This window comes from Lonchura striata, chromosome 4, assembly GCF_050655825.1.
Source record: "Lonchura striata isolate lonStrDom1 chromosome 4, ASM5065582v1, whole genome shotgun sequence".
In the NCBI taxonomy this organism is placed as follows: Eukaryota; Metazoa; Chordata; class Aves; order Passeriformes; family Estrildidae; genus Lonchura; species Lonchura striata.
In genome coordinates, this window is record NC_140706.1 from 69,490,927 (window position 1) to 69,512,071 (window position 21,145).

General features: G+C 40.5%; 1 protein-coding gene across 3 annotated transcripts in view; it reads left to right on the forward strand.

Annotated features, from left to right (window-relative positions):
- ARSJ (arylsulfatase family member J) overlaps positions 1–21,145 on the forward strand; it is a 117,140-nt gene that overhangs the window by 22,184 nt on the left and 73,811 nt on the right. For 2 of the 3 annotated variants that reach the window (XR_014955260.1, XR_014955261.1), the window contains one exon: positions 1,391–1,431. The exons of the other annotated variant lie outside the window; for it this stretch is intronic. The gene's annotated coding sequence lies outside the window, so the exon portion shown is untranslated. The remainder of the gene's footprint in view (positions 1–1,390; positions 1,432–21,145) is intronic. 3 annotated transcript variants of the gene reach the window in all.

Sequence of the window (21,145 nt, forward strand, 5' to 3'; positions counted from 1 at the left end):
ATGAGGCAGTAATGAAACAACTTAAATTACCCTCTCATTACATCATAGTAATAAGTTACTATTTGGTGTAAATAATGCAGTGGTGTTATCAGCCACTGTGATTCCTTGTCTTAGAAGGAAAAGCAATTTTTTGGTATAAGTAAGAAAGAAATTTCTAAGCAAAAGAGTGATGTTTTGATTCTTTTTTCCCTGGATTTCAAGGGATCCAAATAGAAAGATTTTTTTTTGACAAGCAGGTATTCTGTTATTCTAGAAGGTTCACAGGAACAACAAACTTTAACAAGTACAACCTTGAATTTGACAAATCTTCCATGAATGTCATTATTATCTGCCGATTTCTTTAGTAGTTAAATACACCCACCTTCAGCACCTTCTGTTCCACATAAATTTGTTCTGTCTGATGAAGGCAGAATACCTTCAATCAAAAGACATCTTCAGATTGTTTCCAAGGCAGAATATGGCTAAAAGAAAAGATAAATTAATGTATTCTGATTTTAAACTCCTGAATAACTTTCTGCTGAAATTAATAAAAGGAGAAATATAGGATAAACAATATGAAGCATTTGTTTAAGCATTGAGAGAAAAGAGCCAGTAAAGTGTCTGCTGAAAAATAGCGATGATCTCTGCTAAAATAAAAGTGCCTGGAGTACCAGAGTGCTTTGAATTATAAAAACCATTATTAAATTGCAAAAATTGATTACCTGTGTCAGCTGAAGTGTGGATGTGGACCTATGGAGCTGAGATTACACCTAAGTCCCATGTTTTAGGCCAAGATGCTTCACTTTCCTATTTCACAAAAAAACACTACTTTGTTTATTTAGTGTGATTGGGTTATTTGGTAGTAACTCATGTAAATGCAAGTGCTGGTGCAGCTCACTTCAAGGGCAGCAAGAAATGGTGCAACAATTAATGTCCAACTTGGAGTTAGGTTTTCTGTTGTAATTTCAGTATCAACAGTTTTACTCTAGTATTCTTTCAAATGCTCCAAAAATATACTTTAAACACCACTGGAATTTGCTGATGCTTTTTAGCCTTTTTCACCCTCAATTCCTCTCACCCTCACAAATAGCTCAGTACCAGTCTGACTGGTGGGTTGGGTTGTCTTTGCACTTTTCCAATCTCAGGGATGTTCTTGTTCTTCAGAATCACAGAATATTCTTTATTGCAATGGGTTTATCACAAATACAAATCTGCTGCCTTCAACTCAGAAACATTTGGCAAGTAAAGTGCAAATAGAGAAATACATGGTATTAGAAAAATATCTCTGCCTGTTTGAGGTGTGAAAATTACCAGGGAAGTGTCATGTTTTGCCTGCTGAGTTTCTCTTTGGAGTGAAATAGCAAAAAAAAAAAACCCACAGGCCAAGAATCAGGGTTGCATTTTCCCACAGGTATCAGCTTAAGAAGATGATGTTGCTGATGCTACAAAAAGGTAAGGGTGCAGGGGGTCTCGTTTTCAATTAAATGTGAGTTCCTGGCTAGCCATGCTCCCTGACAAAGCAAACTGTTTAATGTCTGATAGTTACACAGACCTTGGAGAATCACAAGATTCTCAGTCCACCTTGTTATCCTCTAGCTGTTTTTTCCTCTTGCTCTTCAGCTAGTTGCTGCTGTGAGACTGAGTAATTTCTCCTGGCTGGTTCATAACTCCCTTTGCCCAAAGATTGCCAGGTGAACACATGAGCTTTCTGAAAAAGGTTGCCTCCTAAGGAGTTTCCTGGTTTCTCCGTTTGTCATATGAATAGTCTGCCCAGCATTTCAATGCATACTTTAAGATAAAAATACCAAAATGCACAAGATTCTCTCCTGCAAGAGTTCTTGCTCATTGTGCAGAGAGAACCAGACTCCAGCCTTTACTCTCTGGCTTCTGGTACTGACATGAATATATGAATGGGTTCCAAGGTTTTAGAGGTTATTCTGTGACCTGTGACGCTCAGATATTTACCCAGAACTTCTTAACCATCCCATCATCTCACAATGATGTAAAAATCCTCCTCTCCTACCCAGATATTCTAATTTCATTAAATCACTGTACCAGTCAGTTCACACGGTATCCATTATTCTTACTAACTTCAAACCTCCTTCTTTCTACTTAGCTCAGTTGTTTTAATTCATACCTCTATCCAGCCACTTCATTTAAGTTTTCCATCATCTGAACACCACATTCTCTTCCCCAGCAAACATTACAGCCATCCTGCAAGCAGTCCAGGCTTGACAACCGTCTTTCAAAATGTACCATTAATATTTATTGTTACTTATTCAGTAGTCAGAAAGGTGCCACCATCCATATGGGCAAACTGCAAAACTATCACAGTTATGTTCTTGCTTTTAACCACAAGGTCTCACATGAATGTGCCACCTTAGCCTGCATTAGTCAAGGTGTTGAGTGCAAGCAGAAAATGTAAGGTTTAGATGGAGTTAGAGGGTTTTGATGGCAGAAGCCTCTTGGATATTCTAAACTGATGTCTTGCTTAATTTACTGTAGATTTTGTCCAGTGGTTCCTGGCCTAAATACTGCTTTCTACTGCATGAGGAAGCTACCAGTCATCCACTGCTGGAATTTAAATGTGTATGGTATCACTTTAAATCTAGCCCAAATTTCCATTTTCTTTTATTTCTCTTTGTTGTATATGTGAGAAATAAGTCCATTTCTTCAGGTGCCAATAAATGCAGGAAGCAGGTGTTCTAAAAGTACAAAAGCATTAGATTTGGCTTCCCATATTTAATTCCAACTGCATAACAGCAGGGAGTTATGCTGCAGGGTGATAGGGATCTGTGCAAACCAAGGGTGCTTCACAGAAAAACTATAGGAATTGTTGTCCTGAATGAAATGTAATTGAGTTTCAGTTTCTCTGTATTGCAAGGTGGTGTTGCGTCGAGTTTGGGGTTTTTTTTTTTCTTGTTACTAACAAGGTAAAATGAAATATGACTAATCATATAATTTCTATCCAGGACATTGCATATTACTGTATTAGAATGAACTAAATTCGGGAGGGAGTTGTTAAGTTGTAGTGAATTTTCCTGCACCTACATCTGAATGGCTGGACTGATATCTAGATAGGAATCTTTGCTGCATCCCAACTTGGAGAGTTTATTGGTGTCTTTCCCACAGAACATGACACACATTGGAACAATCCCTGCATATGTCTGGTACCTTCGGTTCTATTGAGGTTTTTGGTGCTAACATTAATCTACACTACCTTGAGGCAAATATGCAAAACAGGACTTTGAAATGTAGATATTAGGAGCAGTTTAGTTAGGTGGAAAATGGCTCATGGGAACAATTGAGTAGATTGGGAAATTCATCCATTAATAGTAAAAAAACACTTCGAAGGAGCAAAAAATGAGAACTACCATGACTTTTTTCTAACCCATGACAAGTCTAATAATTGCTTCAGCAAAATGTTACTTTGAATGTGCCTCCAAAGGAACAGAAAGAGTTCTATATAAAACATTGAACTGGAGGAGTGGGCACAGAGTTATAGTAAGTGTGCATTGCCCAGCATGAGTTAATTCCAGGAGGGGAAGCTGGGGCAGGACCTTCAGGGACTCATTCCCAGCACCCTGGCTTGTGATGCAAAATACTCAAGACACTTGATCTGACAGGTATTTAAATCAAGGAGGAGCTTTCCATATGAAGCATATCAAATCCCACCTGATATATATTAAATGCTTATTTGGCATGTTTTCTCATTTTACCCAAGAGCCATTTCTGGGTGATGGCCAGACAGGAAATCAGGTTCTGTAGAACAGTGATTAAAGATGAAGGCATGATGCAGAGACTCCAGATCAGGCAAATGCATTTGGGCACAATTGTGAAGAAATCAGTATGGGGGGGCAATGGGAAAAGGAAAATTTCATATACAGAGCTCCTGTATCAGCTGCTTGTCATCCTTACTCTGCACAGACCCTGATTCATGGTTAGGGCAAAATAACTCTGAGGTTTTACATTACTGCTAACACATGACATTAAAACGTGTGTATGCTCTGATGGAGCCAAAGACTCTGCTGCTTGTCTCTGCTTCCTCAGTACGGCAGGGTTTCTATTCACAAAAGAAGTGAGAGGTTGCACTGATGCTCAGTTCTGTGGTGTGGTAGCAATATTATTAGGAATGAAAGCTATCAGAGGCTGCCAGACTGGGACAAGAAATAAGTGAGGCTTTCTTAGAGACTTTGTTTCTCCTCTATTATAGTTGCAGGACACAGATCATAAAATGCTTTAGGAGCTGGCAATCTGTATTTTGGGGCTGTGCAAAACCAAAGTTTCTTTCAGGGGAAGTTTTAGAAATTCTGAAGTCTGGTCACACTGGGGAGTGGAACAAAATGCTAGCATTTCAGAATACTTTAGGAAGAAAAAAATGTTTGGTATTTTAAACACAAAATCACTTCATTTTTGCAGTGACATGTTTTAGCTATTGTGCTTTCTCCTGAAACAAAAGAATATAAAAACCATGCATTTCCAGAGTTATTTACTTGAATAGATTGGCATATTCAGATAAAACATGCTTCCAGTGCTGCTTTTCAAACGAGCTGTATGAATTGACATTTCCTTTTCAGATGGTTTCACCCTCCCCAATGACATTACGCGTATCTAAGCATGAGTGAGCTCTTATGTATCACAACACTTTCCTGTCATGGGCTAGGGGCCCAGGTTTCCTATGGGGACATCAGAGTCAGTTCTCCCTGGTGAAGGTCTGGCAAGTTTGCAAAGCTGGGTTTTCCAAAGAGGTCAGAATCTCATCCCCAGAAGGAGGTTGGTCAGGATGTCAGACCCAAGAGCCATGGAAAGACTGCAGTGGCCTTGGACCACATGTGTGGAAGTGTGACATCTGTGTCTGCATTTCTTGATGGGATTCCAGGCCAGTTCTGGCCAGTCTTGGTGTGAATTCCAGCCCAAGGCACCCAGCAGTAGAAGGGCTGATTTGGCTCTCAGCCTTTCCTTTCTCTGATTCTTGCACAGAGAAATGTGTATCTTTGGCTCTGGTCTCTGTTCCCCTTAGACCAGGCAGAGGCCAGCTGGAAGCACAAGGAGAAACTATAATAGAACTCAACTAGCAGGATTTTATGTTGTTATTAAACAGCTGTCCAAATACCATGTCAGAGTTGCTTAGAAGAATTCTTTCTCTCAGGTTCTAGTGTACATTTCTCAAGCAGGATGATAATCTCACATCTTTATTTGAGGCCAGATTTATTTTGAAATAGTATAGTTCTTTATGGTTGAGAAGGATTTGCATGGCTGTAAAAGGCAAATAAATTTGGGTCACTGTGTGGCTTGTGATGCTTTGTTTGGTAAATATTGGCACAAAAGGTCTAAGTCCTGTAAAAAGTTTACTTCACACAACTGCAAAATGTTAATTGTCCTTTACAATGGGTTTTTTTGAGAAATGTTTTCTCAAGCTTTTATGATTCCAGTTTTGTGTTGGTGTGTCAGAGAAAAGTTTGCAGGTTTGCATTTGATTAAATTATTGATTAAAAATTCTCTCTTTTCCCTCTTGGAAGACATGAAAAAAAGAAAAATGGGTCTGACTCTAGTCACAGCTTGTGTGTATTAAGCATAATATGTCTACTTTACCTTTTCACCTTCTTTCTAAAAAAATACTGAAGAAAAATAGGGAGTTATGCCAAAAGTAGATGAGCAGAAGATTCATACCAGGAAGAGTGGATTAATAGTAAATGGTGAGCTGGGCTAAAAAAGCCCTAGATAAATGAATTATACTTAGAGTTTCACATATGTAGTTATCTTTAAACAGAGAGGTTAAAAGCAGGAATGTGAAATTCCAAATGCTGAAGAATAATGCCAAAGTTTTACCCACCTGTTGCACACAGCTCTGCATCAATGATTCCTCCCCCTTCTCTGATTAAATGTCATTGCCACTGTCCACAAAAATGAAAGAGAAAATTGCAGTCTGGTAGGGAGACATTTTGATTTTTTGCTTTTAGTATAACTTAGACTAAGTCTCTTTTCTGACTATGATAATTAATTATCATTCTAACAAGGGAGGAGTGACAAAACTGAGAAAATGCCAGAATCACCACAGATGGACTCAGGAACCCAAGGGTAGCTGGGGTTACAAATACACACTTAGTTCTCACAGATATTCTTAACAGGACCTGGCTGAGTTGGTTACTCTCCAAAGGTTGCACCCAGGATGATATCTGTGGGCATCAGAACTGGTTTTCTTTTCTCAGTATGATATTGCCAGATCAGTTTCACCTTGGTGACTGCTTGGAAAGCAAACAGATAAATACACCCCATTAGGAATGGGCAGGCTGGCACAATTGTTTAGTGTTGTGATGTGTGGAAGCCATTAAAATTAGCTGCACAGCTTGGGGAAAGTAGACTTCTAGAGCAAAATCTTTTTTAAACTAAAAGGAAAATCTAATGTGTATTTTTAGCAGGAAGAGAAGCACTTTCTGCAAGGTCTGCTCTTCCCCCCTTTGCTATTCTGTGTGTATTTTTGTCAAGTTTTCATACTTTGGTGTTTGCCAGGAGTAGAAACATTATCTAGAGTATCTGCTGGTATAAATAATTGAGTTCTATGAACTTCTGCCTTTTACACCCACAGATAATCTGATGCATTTTTCGAAGATACATATGGGCACATTAAAGTGACTAATCTTTAAAGAATGTTCTGTACAACCGTTGCCCACCCTTCCACTGCTGGGCTGCCCATTTGCACTTCTAAGCCTGGTTTTCAGTTTATTTTGGAATAATAAATAAATGGAATGTGCAAATCCATTCTATCTTCCTGCCCTCTTCCAGCTGCAAAGATTTTGCTTCCTTCTTTTTGAGCTATGATTTAATTGTTGGGCTTTTTTTTTTTTTTTTTTTTTTTTTAATTCATATCCTTTTTGCTATCTGGTTCCCAGCTGCAAATTCCCAACATTATATTGAGCATTTTCACCATGTGTTTGAAATAAAGAGCCATCCTTTCCCACCCCTTTGGAGAACAGATCACTCCCAAATCCACCAATAAAACTGTGGGGACGGATTTGCTAAATACCACCAGGCACAGAGGGGAAAAGCAGCACTCATGAAGATTCTCCTGTTTCTTTCCAGCAGTGCTTCCTCATTGCAGCTGAGCATGGTAGGGAGTTATTCCCACAGGGCTGTGCTTTCAACAGAGTCAAAATTTACATTCTGCTAGCCCTTCTCCTTCCCACATGTGCACACAGGACAGAGATTATTTTATCTCTTGAATCTTGCAATATAGACATTAGCAACTTGTCTGAACAAGTACAAAGAGGACATTTCTTGGCATGCAATGCTTTTCCGCGTTGAAAAAGTGAAAAATTGCTGCATTTACTTACAGCTTCCCTCTCCCTTCAGCATATGGACACTACTCAAAGAGCTGGAGTCAAAGATCCCATTTGGAAGGTACTGAGAGAGCTGAGGGATGGCTGATGTCAGTGGGAGAGGTGGTTAATGGCTGCCTGCTAATTGAGGGCTCACATGGCTAGGATGGCTAAAATGCTCCCACCCTCCTCTCTCAGAGCCCCACCAGCTGTGGCTTGTACTCCTGAGAACCTCACATAGCAGGACTTCAGGAGTCCTGGATGACAGCAGCCCCTGGCACCAGAACCTTCTTCCTGCAGAATTCTTGTCCAGGACAGTCAGCCAGATCACAACCTGTCCAGGGGCCCTGGAGCTCCAGCAGCCCCTTTGGTTTACTTACTGCTATTCCAAGGAATTTTGATTATCTGGTCAGCTCAATGCCTTGCGTGGAAACTCCTCTGTTAGCAGAAGAGCCCCAAGCTGGCCACTGGAATATACAGCAAACTTCTCATGTTCTTCAGAGTCCTGGTTTTGCATGCCAAAATCACAGGATCTTTCTAGCCCCCAAGCATTGCTGTAGACACCCCAGGCTTTTAGGCACTGTGAGCTTAATGCTTTTGCAGCCATTGATTAAGTGAAATAAATTTCATCATTCACCTTTGAAAGACCTATCCCACTTTCAGATTCTTTCTGCTGACAAATTCCACATGTAGCAGCTCTGATCCTGAATCAGAGACGCCCCTGCTGAATTGCTGTGAAGTGCCACCTGCAGCACTTGCTGTCTTGACATTTCTTGCACTCTTGGCAAACTTTGTTTCTTTCCCAGCTGCACCTGGGACCATGAAAAAGAATTCCTTGTGTCCATGCCGAAGTGCATAACTAGAACAGAACCAGCCATTCTCTGGGGTTCCAGACTAGGGACACATTGCATGAACTGCCCTCACAGCTGTGATCCACAGAGATATTTCAGATAGGATCGTTGGGAAAGGCTCTCTTGGAAAGGGCCTCACACCTTTGCAAATCCCTTCCCAGTGCTGGGCAGCAGCTGGCCAGGTTTATGGACTCCCCATCAAAATTTTTATTCCTCAGGTACAGGCTGTGAAGAGCAGAGGTGAGCTGAGTTTGTGGGAACACTTTTAAAAGTACAGAGGCTTCAACTACGCTTGGGGCAATATAGCAGGTGACTCACTGGCAGTGTCTGTGTGAGGCATATTTTCAGGAGCTTGTCAGAGATATCTATAAGGGGGAACAGGCTTTATTTGCAGCTATAAAGAAATAATGGTCTTATCAGCAGGACACCAGTATATTTACTTCACAGTAAGTAGTATCTGGAAAAAGCTAATCTTTGCATGCTATAAAGCAGGAAAGAGCTATAGCTTATTTATAGCACACTCACATTCTTCTGCAGAGCTAAAAGAATTATTATTGAAATAGCATTTTGCAGGTTTTGTGGAATGAGACCTTAAAAATTATTTCAGCAAGTAAAAACACTTAAGTCGGTCTTTCTATAGCAGGAACAATTCTTCCAAGTCTTTGTGGTTATATCAATGTGTCATCCAGACCAAGAATTAATATCTCATAAAATAGTAATTAACAAAGGAGGGCAGATGTAGGTGGTTTTGAGCAAGAATACCTGTTATACTTCTCTAGTCTCTCTGCCATCTCAAATTATGACAGAGCAAATTCAGCCACAGTATAAAAACAGTGATTTCCATGAGGCTGAATTAGAAGTAAGGAGAATAGAAGTGATCCATTACTTTCTCAGCTAAAAGAAATAAAGAAGTGATGTTTATATCAAAAATATGGCAATAATTTTCTGGGTTTCAAAAACTTAACAATTGTAATTCCTAAAGCTCTTTGTCCAGTGTGATGTTCATCTAGGGAACAGTATGCTATTCCTTGTCTCCTGTTAAACAGGATACACCAGTTTGGGTCTATAGCTTAGTAAAGCAGGGCAAATTCACTGCGAGTAGAGAATCTGGCCCAAAGTGTGCTGAAGAGATCGAAGGGTGTCCCAGACACCTGGGGTACTGCAGTTGGGATGTGTAGTTAGGTGAAAAGGTGTAACTGCATCTTTACAGCCATTTATAAAGTTGTCTGAGTCAGTCAGTTCCTCTGGAAGAGTCAATCAGCCACATGCAGTTCTGGGGAGAGCACAGATGTTGCCTCTGTAATCTGTAATCTATATGTGAGGTGCTTTTCTGAAAGTAATGCAGTACCAAATGTGGAAAAAATAACATAACATTGCCTTCTGCTTTTCTGTAAGTTCTCCAAAGAATCTACATCATCACCAGTTGAAGGTTGTCTGAAGTATGACACCTTGCCTTGGAGTTTCATGTCTTCATAAGGAAATGCAGGGACTTTAGTGTTTGATCACTGTCATGCCAAAATCCTGGGCAGCAATTCTCTTCCTCATTATTGGGCATGCACTTGACAATAAGGACATTACATAAAAGACTGGCTGGCAGGAATGAGATTTGCTTTCCCTTGAAGCTCTAGAAAAGGGGAAATATGTGTCAGCTCCTCCTGCACTTCATGATTATTCTGTGCCTTGATAATATCTGCAGAATCCAGATTCTTTTCATCTCTGGGTGTGTTGTCTCAGCAAGTTCTGTTACAAAGGGTAGGGCCCTGCTTTCTAAGTAACCTGGTGAAATATTGAGGGTACTGCAGAGGAGAGCACAATTCAACGTGTAAAAGGGAGACTATTAAGGAGGACCATTAATGCTTCTCAAGTAGTGGCCATGTGTTATTGGAGGTCAGTGGTACATTGATCCCTGAGCACCACAGAGATTGGTACATTGCAAAGTGTTCAGTCTTCTTTATAGACCTGTTCCTGTAACCTATGGAATAAAGGTATTTGCATTGCAGTGGAAGAAAATTGAATTTATATCACAAAAAAGAGAGCGCACAGTATTCTGAGTAAGTAGTCTGGTGGTTACAAGGAGACACATGAACCTCATTAAATACTTAAGTTTGCAAACTTAAAATTCTACCAAGCTACTGAAGTTTTCCGTCAATGTAATTTACTTATTTTTTTAATGAAATAACCAGAGAATAAATCACTTCCCTAATTTCCCAAAAGCCCAGATAAAGCAATACTTTCCAGCATGCATGGTTAGTAAAAAGATTTGGGTTATCTGAAAGCAGGACAAGCTAGTTTGAAAGCCAAGGAGTAGTCCCAAGAAAATAGCAGCCTTTTGACTCCTGTCAGGGACTCCATCCATCACCAGTGTCAAAACGGGTAAAAATAGCACATCTTTCCATTAAAGCTGCGCGCGGGGAAGGTAAAGTAAGGGAACAGGAGGCGTGGCAGGAGCTGAGGCAGCTCTGGCCACTGGAGGGCTCCTGGATTTTCCTGGCTGCCTGCAGGCCGGGCAAGTCTCTGTGCCTGCCTCAGGAGGCTCTCAGAGAGCTGGCAGGGATGCTGACGCTGTCTCCTGTCCTGGAGAACAGGAGCAGCCAGGAAAATAGACTTTAGCTCAGTCGTGTTAACACTGCCTCTACCTGCTCTCCAAAACCAGCTTTTCAGTCCTGAAGATTCCTGTTCTCCTTTCTTCATCTTGATTTCCTTTTACTGAGCTGGGAACTTTAATATTTGCAGCTGCTCTGCTTCCTCCTTGCTGTGAGGATTGCGCAGCCAGCCTGGGGAAAGGCATCTGGTTTGGCAAACCTTTGTTGTCATGTAAACAGCCCTGAGAGCATTTTTTCATTCTTTAGTTCAAAGATTAGAACTGCTTCTTTGGCTCTACAGTGAATAACGATGTATGAAGGGATTAGCTAAGTGACATTTAAATTCAGTGTTTTGGAAACGGGATGTGAAGTGAAATGCTGGGAACAGAAGCTTTTCAAGAACGTTTGGCTGCCCCCCTTTCCCAGTTAGGGCACTTGACATAAAGAGTCCTTGTGTGGGACACTGCCAGGAGCAGATCTGTGCAAAAGGACAGAGCTGTGTGGCAGGAGCTCTTGGGGCTGCTTTTCCAGTGCCCCTCACACAATGCCTGGGAAACTCCGGTGGTACTAATGTTTCTTCAAAAGTCCTTTCCTGGCACATCTTTGAAGGAAAATAGTCAGGAACTGAACTGCAGTCTCTGAGCAGAGACATGACAGGTATGTGGCTAATGAGATACGAGCTGTATACATATAATTAAAAAGAAAAGCACACAAAGTATATTACAGTGACCTCAGAAGAGCTTTAGTGATGGAAACTATTGAATATTGAAATAGCATGCATTTCCTAAATTTGATTGAGACTGTCTTCTATGGTTACAAATTTGCATGACCCTAGATGCTCTAGCTCAGGGTCAGCTGTGTCACACAGTGCAAAGAATGACCACAGAAATATATTTACACAGCATTTCACTGTCCAGTTAGGAGATAATTAAATGTAAAGATGAGTATGAAGAACCAATAAGGCAACACTGACTGCCCAGAGAAACAGTATGACACAGATGCATTAGAAACTCCATTACCACAGGCTGTCTAAATAAACCTGCACAGGTTTTCACTTGTTGCTTTTACTTAGTCCTTACAGAATCTGCTAATGGAGGTCTCAGCATAGAGTGGATGCTTGTGTATAATTGAGGTTCTCATTTGAATTCTACATCTTCTTGTGGATCTCTTGTTCACATTTTATGAAGTACTACTTTCCCAAAAGGCTGAGGGAAGAATGCACTGTGTTCTGCATTTTATGTCCTTTCTTGACTGTAATCAGGAATATTATTCTAATAGTATCTTCCTCTGCTGAAGCTCTTCTCTGAGAGGATGACTGTACATGCTCTCTGTAGCCTCTCATCCCTCAGGATGTTATTATTCTTAATGTTATAAATATCAGGATAATGACTCAATGGTCTATTAAGCTTTCTTAAATGTTCTGAAGCACAGTGTGGTCAGAAGCTGCTTTGAACTTACCACTTCACTGATTTTTAAAAATATACCAAAGCTGCCATTCTTAAATGTCTCATAGAAGCACCAGAGATGCAGCTGATGAAAATCTCAAGATGTAAGTTTACATGGAAATCTCACTGTTTTTCCCTGTGGACAGCAAAATGACAGACTCAGAGAACACCTCCTGATAGAGGAAACAGGCCAACATCTTCATCTCTTTTCTGCCCAGGTTCATTTTCCAGAATTGACACTGATTTCTCACTGCTCATATGTTCATTTCTTCTGGTTTTGAGATTACCCAAATTCTAAACAGATATCTTTGTGTAAAAACACAAAAGGACCCGATTCTGCAAGGAGAAGATCTTAGGGCAAATGTATAGAAGAACCTGTGCACCTGAGATCTGTCCAATTTTGAACACCAAGTTCTGAAACACACTAAAATACTTTTGTTTTTTTGCTACAGCACTCTAAGAAAACCTGAATCTTGAACTGGTATTTTGTACATAAACATTCACCTTGAAAACAAGTCTGTAAAAGGCTCCCTCTTTACAGCAAACTATTTGTATTTCATTTCTGTTGGAGTCCTTAGTCCTGCTGCGATAAAGGGTTTAGCATAAAATTCAAGTGATCTTTCCAGGATCTGAAAGAATCCAAATTGGATTTGGAATGAAAGAACATGTTCAAAAAGGCCATGGAAAACTGGTACTTCCAGCTCCTTTAAATAGATGCTCTGCAGTGGTGACTGGTAAAGGTTTCTCCTTGAAAACATAGTCCAACAATGAAGGAACAGGCTGAGATGAAGTGACTCAGACATTTAAGCATATGTGGTATTTCAGTGAAGGCAAACAACCTCTGCATAAAAAATGGCGTATGGAAAGGGATTTGCATCCTAAAGACATTTTGGTAATCCTGGGGATGTGTGTTTATTGGGGGCTGCAGCAGGAATAGCAGAGTTTGGGCAAAGAGTGGTTAAAACTAAGTGTTCCCACAAGCTGATTCTGTAACTCTGAGAAATCACTTATCTCTTCTTGGATTTTTTCTCTTGTCAGTGATCTGTGCCTGGGGAAAAGGAAAAAGCATTGTAAGCCTTCATTCATAAATATTAGTCAAGCACTTTCCGCTCCCCGATCTGTTGATGTTGTAATTGTAAAAGGAGAATATTAGAGGACTTTCCCATTTTCAGTGCTGACCAACAAATTTTGGGTTGGGCTTGAGACTTTCCACAGTGGAAAGAGGGACTGCAAAGCAGCTCAGAACTGAGGTGCAGAGCTAAATGCCGAGAGCATTTGAAAGAGATTAATGTTGTGTTATTAATGCTGTCCAGGCTAGAAAGTGATGGCAGTGGCTGGGGGTGACTCAGCAGTGGGTGGTTCCTTGGATTTCCAGCAGTGGTGTCACCTGTTCAGCTTGCAGTCACTACATCTCACCAAAAATTTTTTTGGTTTCCATCAACACCCCTGAATGTTGAAACTCTGCATTTTGTTGCTGATGGATATAGTGATATTTAATGTGAACTCTGTGCCTTTACCCATTTGGCAGAGGAACCACTTTAACTATTGAGGAGGTGTCAGTAGAAAATTGTGAGGCGTTTATTTGAGCCTCTACCATCAGAGTGTTTCCTGAGCCACAGTTCAGGGCTTACACTGCTGAGAGGGAAATGGAGATTGCCTGCTGGAAATAAATTAATGGAACATCTATGAAGCAGGAGAATTCCTCCTGCTATACTTTTCCCATTCCACTCCTCCTCTTGCTCTGGGTCATTTATTATTGCTGCCATGCTTTATTGAAGAGGGTATTTCACAGAGGGAAATGTTTAATGAAATAAAAAAACTCACTTAGTAGAGTGCAGTGTTGCAATATTTATACTGAATATGAAGTGAATGGACTATAATAAGTGTAAATGATAAAAGAAAATTATATAATTCCTGAGAGAAATGCTCTAAACAGTACAATGTTAAGGATGTAGCTCTGTGGTATAAAGGAACATACCATGAAATCAGAGAATCACAAGGCTGGAAGAAACTTTAAGAGATCATTTAGTCCATTCCCTTTCCCCCACAGCAGTGTACTAAATGTATTTGTCATTCCTGACACAGCTGTCAGGTTTTTTCTTAATTTTCCAGTGCTGATGTTCCAAAACCTCCTGAACCAGTCTTGCTATTGCAAGGCTTTTTATAATATGAAGATTTTCATAAATCTTCCTTGATCCAATTCAATCCTTTTTGCCTTGTCTTATCCAACATATACATGAAGAAAGAAACACTCTCTTCCATTTCACAGCACTAACTTCTATTAGGTGAGCAGGAATGCACTAACATTGCATAATACTAATCCAGCATTTATTATTTCCTTTGGACTATATCTTCCAGACCTGTTACAATTTCTGCTGATTTCCTTTGAACTTTATCCAATTGTTCGAAGTTTTTATTGAAACACAGCATCCAAACTGATCATAATGTTCTACTGCAGGTTTAATCAGTGTTAACTTGAAATAATTTTTTTAATGTGTCTCATGAACACTGTGGTACTTTGGTAAATTCAAGGATAACTTGTGTTGTCTTTGTGATCCTAAGACTCAGTGTTCTACAAGTAAATTGAATTGGCATAATTGCTCCCTCACAAATTCATGCTGGCATTTTATTCCTTTCTGTCCCTTGAACAGAATCCCTCCTTATCCATTCTGAGATCTGGGGTTCTTTTCCCTAACAAAGTGTGCTGTTCCTTTTTGTTTGGAAGTTCTGTTTGTTCTGCTTTTTATTTAGCCCTGTATTAAATAGCACTTCTGTTTATTTGCGTCAGTGTAAGGGAAAAAGAAAATGCAGATCTCTGTATGTACCCTGACCAAAATGCTGGGTGGCCTTCCAGAGCTTTTAAATGTAAAACAGAGAATGATAGAATTAAGGCTGATATGATGTAGAGGCCTTTTAAAGGAGAGCTTATTTCTTCTGTGCAGTGGGAATTACAAATGAGTGGAATCTCACATGCACATGAGAGTCTCATGACCCACAGAATTGGACATCAATCCCCAAGAGCAGTTTCCCTCCCCTTGCCCATTTCTGAAGGGCAACCTCCACATCCAAATCAGAGATGATATGCTTGAGAACTAGCAGCCTTATTAGACTGGTATTAGTGACTTCTTTCTCCTTAGACTGCATTGGCTTAAATTATTTTTCCTGCTTTTGTTCTGTGGTGCTTGTGTTTTGTTTTCTTGTGTTTGGCAGAGCTCTCATGGCATCCTGATTCCCTGGAGCATGACTTTGGCATTGCACACGTGCTGCTGTTGGCTGATCTGACTTCAGGTTTTAGAGCAATGTGCGGGTTTCCTTCATGGACATGATAACATAAAATTTGTGTCATCAGGTCTCTAACATCTGTGTAATTTGCTGTGTTATGCTCATGAAAAGATTTGAAAAACATACTTTTCAAATACAGCAGTTCATTTGTGAGGGTAACAGGCATAAATGTATGGCTTCCTGAACGCCTGGAGAGGAGAAACACCAAACCAAATGGCTTTTCAGAGAGGGGTTGTGTCATGCAGCAGTGGGAGTTTAGTTTGGGAAGTATAAAACCCTGTTGAACTATTATTATCACTGTTTTTTAATGAAGGAATGGAACTCTCGTCACATTAAGAACAATTTATTGCTCAGGTGAACATCAGTCTCAGAGGCTGTGAGATTTTAAAGGAGTAAGTAGTCAGCTATAGCCTAAAGTAGTTACAAGTTCTTTGTTATAAGACAATATAGAATTTTCTAACTTAATAGACAGTTGCTACAAGGTTTATTTTGCTTTTTTAACTTATCACCTTTACTTAATTTTGTTGCACTGCAGATACTTTAGCTTAATGGGTTTTTGTTACGTCTACACATATGCTACTCGCATACTTTCTAAACTCTTAGCTTAACCTATACAAACACACCCCTACATTATAAACCCTTCACCATTTTAACAATACAGTTTCTCACTTACTTAAGGCATATTTTTTCTTACAACTATAGAAATATAAGTTTATGATTTCTCTACTTAATGTCTGTGTACATTTTTACATCAATCTAAGCTCCTTCCAAGGCTACAGACCAAAACCTCCTGTATCTGTAGAAGTTTTTATCTTTCCATTTCCCACATTGTATGACCTCTGCAATCACACAGAAACTGTCACTTGTTTGTGTGCTGGTTCCTTTTGCCAGGTAGGCAGTTCCTGCTCAGCTCTGAGTGACAGAATATCCTGTTCTCTCTGTTCCAGCAGCACAGTACCCACATGCTCATCTGCATACCTAGATATTCATTATCATTTACAAAACAAGAACGTTTTCTCTTCTGCACAGATACTTTTCATCAATACAAACAAAAAAGAGCTAGAGCTGTCAAAATTTGTCCTTTTGGCAGCTTCCCACACTTATGCCAAAAGAAAAAGTTAGGATTGAAAAGGCTTAAAGGTGGTAATAATAATGAGAAATCAGAACTTTCTGAAATATTTATCATGAGGAAACAAAAACAAGGTAAGTAAATTGATATATTCTGGATACTTCGGTGGCTTCAAGCAAAAAAATGAGAATGTAAAGAGTTGTCACAAAACTCTAATGATGACAGGTACAATGAATGCGCACTAGAAAACAGTTTGAGAAAATTTGGGGATATTTTTCCTACATATGCACTGTCTTCAGAAACCATTATCATCTTTTCTGTACCCTTGTTCCAAGCTGCTGCCTCAGGCCAGTTACTTGAGCTCTCCATAGCTAGCCAGCCTGGGTAGAGGTGGTAACACAGGAGCAAAATGTTGGCTGTTCTGTGGCCTTCTCAGTCTGACCACAGATGGAGTCACCCCTGGGAAGCCAGACACTGTTCCTAATGGAAACTGCAGCCACTGCCACAACTTACTCTGCTCCTCCTCTCACCTACTTGCAATGGCCTGTGCTTTTACAGCCAGAGACTTCCCCACTGTGGTTTGCTTGTCCAAAAAGCACATACCTGCTCCCCGGGGTGTGGATTTACTGCAATTACCATTATTAAAATCCTTTGTGTGTGTTTTTGTTGCGCTGTGCTGGCATCCATAACTGGCTCCCTGCCCTGCCAATTTCCTGAGGAGATCAGGAGTCAGGCTTCCCCAGGAGACACTTTGAGCTGAGGGGTTTTGCTCACAAAAGCTGATCAGCTATTTCCAGGGAACAAGAGGAGAGGTCATTACAGAACTTCCATTCTTTTACTGAGTAAGTTTGAACAGTCAGTTCAAATGAGCAAGGCAACAGGTAAACATTCAGAAATAGCTTTATTCACAGAAGTGGTCATTCCATAGCAGATTTTTGACTTACAAGCACTCCTTGCATGTGGAGAGGAGTGGAAGACATGTCCCTCTTTATCCTCTAGCTCCTTGGCATCTCTGACCCCTTGCCAAGGCTGTCCCATTGTAACCTGGACAGTCAGACTGGGCAGCACACATTAGATATGGTGCCAGCTAGAATACATACCTGTATCTGCATCCTGCCTTCCTGGGGGTCTGCAGAGGGGTACTGGAATAGAACAGAGCCTGGAAGGCACTTCGTACAGAAGAGAGGTGTACCTAAACACTGCTTTTCCCCCCAGGTGAATGCTTCCTTCCTTCCAAAGAACCTGCAGCATCTGAAGGGCTGTCTCTATTCAGCCCACAGATTGCTGTGTTACAAGGATGAGTCAAGTAATCTCTTCACATAATCTGTAAATTATTTGGTCATGTTCTGCCAAACCCCATCTGATAGAAGGTTGGACTTTTCTGTCTTCATATTTTATAAACCTCTGCCTAAGCTGCCAAGGATACTTTGCTGCAACATAAATATTTACAATACTATCAAGAATATTCCCTGTTTTCCCCCTCATTTGTCTCAAACCTGCAAACACACTGTGTTTGTGCAGTATGACTGGCCACAGCTATGTACTTTCTTCACTCAAACTTTGCTTTAACTCTGGTTTTTAATGAGAAATGTTCTTCAAGAGGTATCTTCTATGTTGTTAACTACTAATTACAAATACTGCAAAAACCTCCTAGGCTTGAAAGAGAACTTTCTTTTATTTATTTAGTCTGTTTTTCTACCTAGCATGCGTGCTAATTTTTTTTACAGTTGGATCACATAAGAAATGGAAGCAATGTGACCTGAAAGTACTCAAATGGAACACTCTGCTAACACACTCAGTGGCCCCCAGCTCTCTCTCTCTCCTTGTAAACAGTCCTGTTATCTCCCAGATAATGATGCCTCACCCAATGGTGCCACAATTGCACCGTAAGTGCCTTTATAGAGCAGAGTTCAATTAAAAAAAAATCCATCTGGGTAGAAGAACTTGGTACCTTTATAGGCACTCAATCATTTTCTCCCTTAGGGATTGTTTTCTTGATTGGATTTTATAGGTTTTGGCAGCTTTTAAATCTGTTGATGCGGTCTTCTGTCTTGCAGAGATGCTAATGAAACCTGGTTCCAATAAACAAACACAATGGCAAGAAAGAGCTTCCAACTCAGCCACTCAGGCAGGGTAATTGTGGCAGTGCAGGAGGCAAAGTGGGCAGGGACAGCCACCAGGCCAAGCCATGGTTTGGGAGCAATCACTGAGCCACAGCTGATAAAATGGGTCAAGGTCATAGACTCTGGGATGGGAAATAGTGGTAGGACATGGAGGTTGTATGGTGCCATCTGGAACTTTGGAAGCTGGAGCTATGTATATAAAATATGATTTAATGCAGCCACATACAGTGCTATTCATCCAGCAATGAGAAACATCACTCATTGTCATTTCTACAAAATATCCCAATTTTTTTTTTTTAAAGTAGTAGGTAAAAATTTGGAACTTTGGATTTTACCTCACCGCTATCACCATATATTTACTTACATTTAATTTCACTTCAGTTGTACATGTACTCTGTGTCCTGCTCCATGTCTGACAATTCCTAAAACACCTCAGACACAGTAGAAGTTAGAATGGTTGTGTCCAATTCTTTTTGCAGAAGACTGGATCCTGTAAGCTTGAGTATTTACAGTAGACTGGTGCTGAAATAAAATCTACTTCTTACAAGTTTCATACCTAGGAACACAAGATACAAATTGTTTATGCAGAAACACAGTACATAAATTACAAGCTGGTGAAGAACTATTGTAGAATGATTGATAGGACTTCAGTTAAAGATTTTTAATGACTTACTGTTGTACATCAGGCAGTAATCAGTGGGTGGTATAGGACCCAGGCCTAATTAATTAGCAGATAACCAGAAGCCGTGAATATATGCTTAGAATTAACTGAGTAAAAAACAAATGTTCTTTGGTATTTGGTGGTTTAGAGTTTAGTAATGAGATTGTAAATTTGAAATCAATTTTCTGTAATTTACGATCTGAAAAAGATGAAGTCACTAAAGAATATGAGTGCTTCCAATAGTTTTCAGAAAGGAGCTAGATAGTCCATAATAGAAAATGTCTGATTCAGTGTGACATTCCTGCTATCAAAAAGACTGAGCACAACAGCCTCATAGAGCAGATCACACATTTTAGCGGTGATGTTGTTAAAAAAACGAGGAGCAGGAGGACTGGGCTTCTCTGAGAGCTCTCTGTATACCTGGTCCCAGTGTGTGCTTTAGGTGCTGCATCCCTAAAATGGGAACAGCATTGTCAGTGTGGTTCAGATTCCCCACAAGAGGATAAGAGGGTGAATTCACTCCATGCTGCCACTGGCACTGGGAGCACAGGAGTGCACCAGCTCTCCCCAGCAGTTACAGGCCTGGCCCAGAGCAGCAAAGGCGTGAAAAGGCTGGCCAAGGGAACCCAAATGCTCCACAGCAGTGCAGCCACATGTGGGCAGCCACAACCATTATCTTCCTGCCAGCGGTTTGCCGATTTCCTTCATGCCGATGTGTGCACACCAGCTTGCCCAGCGGCCGTGGCCGAGATTTCCTTCTGCCTGCCACAGCTTCCTTCCAGCCTAAACAACCCCTGTGAGGGCAGTGAGGCCCTGGCACAGGCTGCCCCATGGTCCTTGGAACAGTTCCAGGCCACGTTGGATGAGGCTTGGAGCGACCTGGGAGACTGGAAGGTGTCCCTGCGCATGGCAGGGGGTAGGACATCTAGGACCCTTCCAATTCCATAACATTCTATGATGAGCTATTCTAATGTGCATTTTCATTATAAATAAAAAAGGACAAAGAGTAGCTAGTTTTAGCAGGCATACAGATGTGTTAGATTTCTCCACAGTGTTTTTAGGTGCATTTCTGGTGCAGGAATTCCCAGAGCTGCTCATTCCCAGGGTGTCTTTCTCTGTACCATTTACCCCACAGGACCACCTATCCAAGGCTATACTTGGCTTAGATGGGAGAGCATTTGAGACCATTTTCTGGCACTGGAAATTTCTCCTGATATCACATAGTCTGTCATCTGAAGTTAAAGTCTTGCATTAAAATCTTTCTCTTTTAATGTCACTGTCCTTACAGGGCCTCACAAAACTTTATAATCTCCCTTACAATTTTTCTTCCTGTGCTGTTTGTCTCATACTGCTTCGTTTTTCTTTCCCTGCCACCATTCAACACACATATGGGAGTTTTTCTTCCTGCTGCCTCACAGTGCATTCTGAGGTATATTAGATGCTGCTGCTTGCCAGTGGTAATAAAGAAAAAGCTGGTTAATGTCAGTAGTACAGGGATGTTTTTAACTAAATGCTGGCTCAGGGAAGAAAGTAAAAACTTCCTAGTGAAATGTCCCTTCTACAGAAATGCCCAAGCTGGATTATGTCTTCAATGTCTGCCTTTTAATAATAATAATTCAGCTTGAGTCACGAATTGGAAAATAGCTAGGGCTGTAAGGAGCATGCTTTCATCCAAATTCGATGTTATGAACCACATCTCAGCAAAAAAATATCTTATTTAAAAATATGAGCAAGAGTATACTGTGAAGAGCAGAGAAAACCCTTTGAGAAAGGTTTAATAGATATTTATTGTAATAAAGCCAGACATTTGTTCGTTGTTCACTGCTTCCAGCAATGC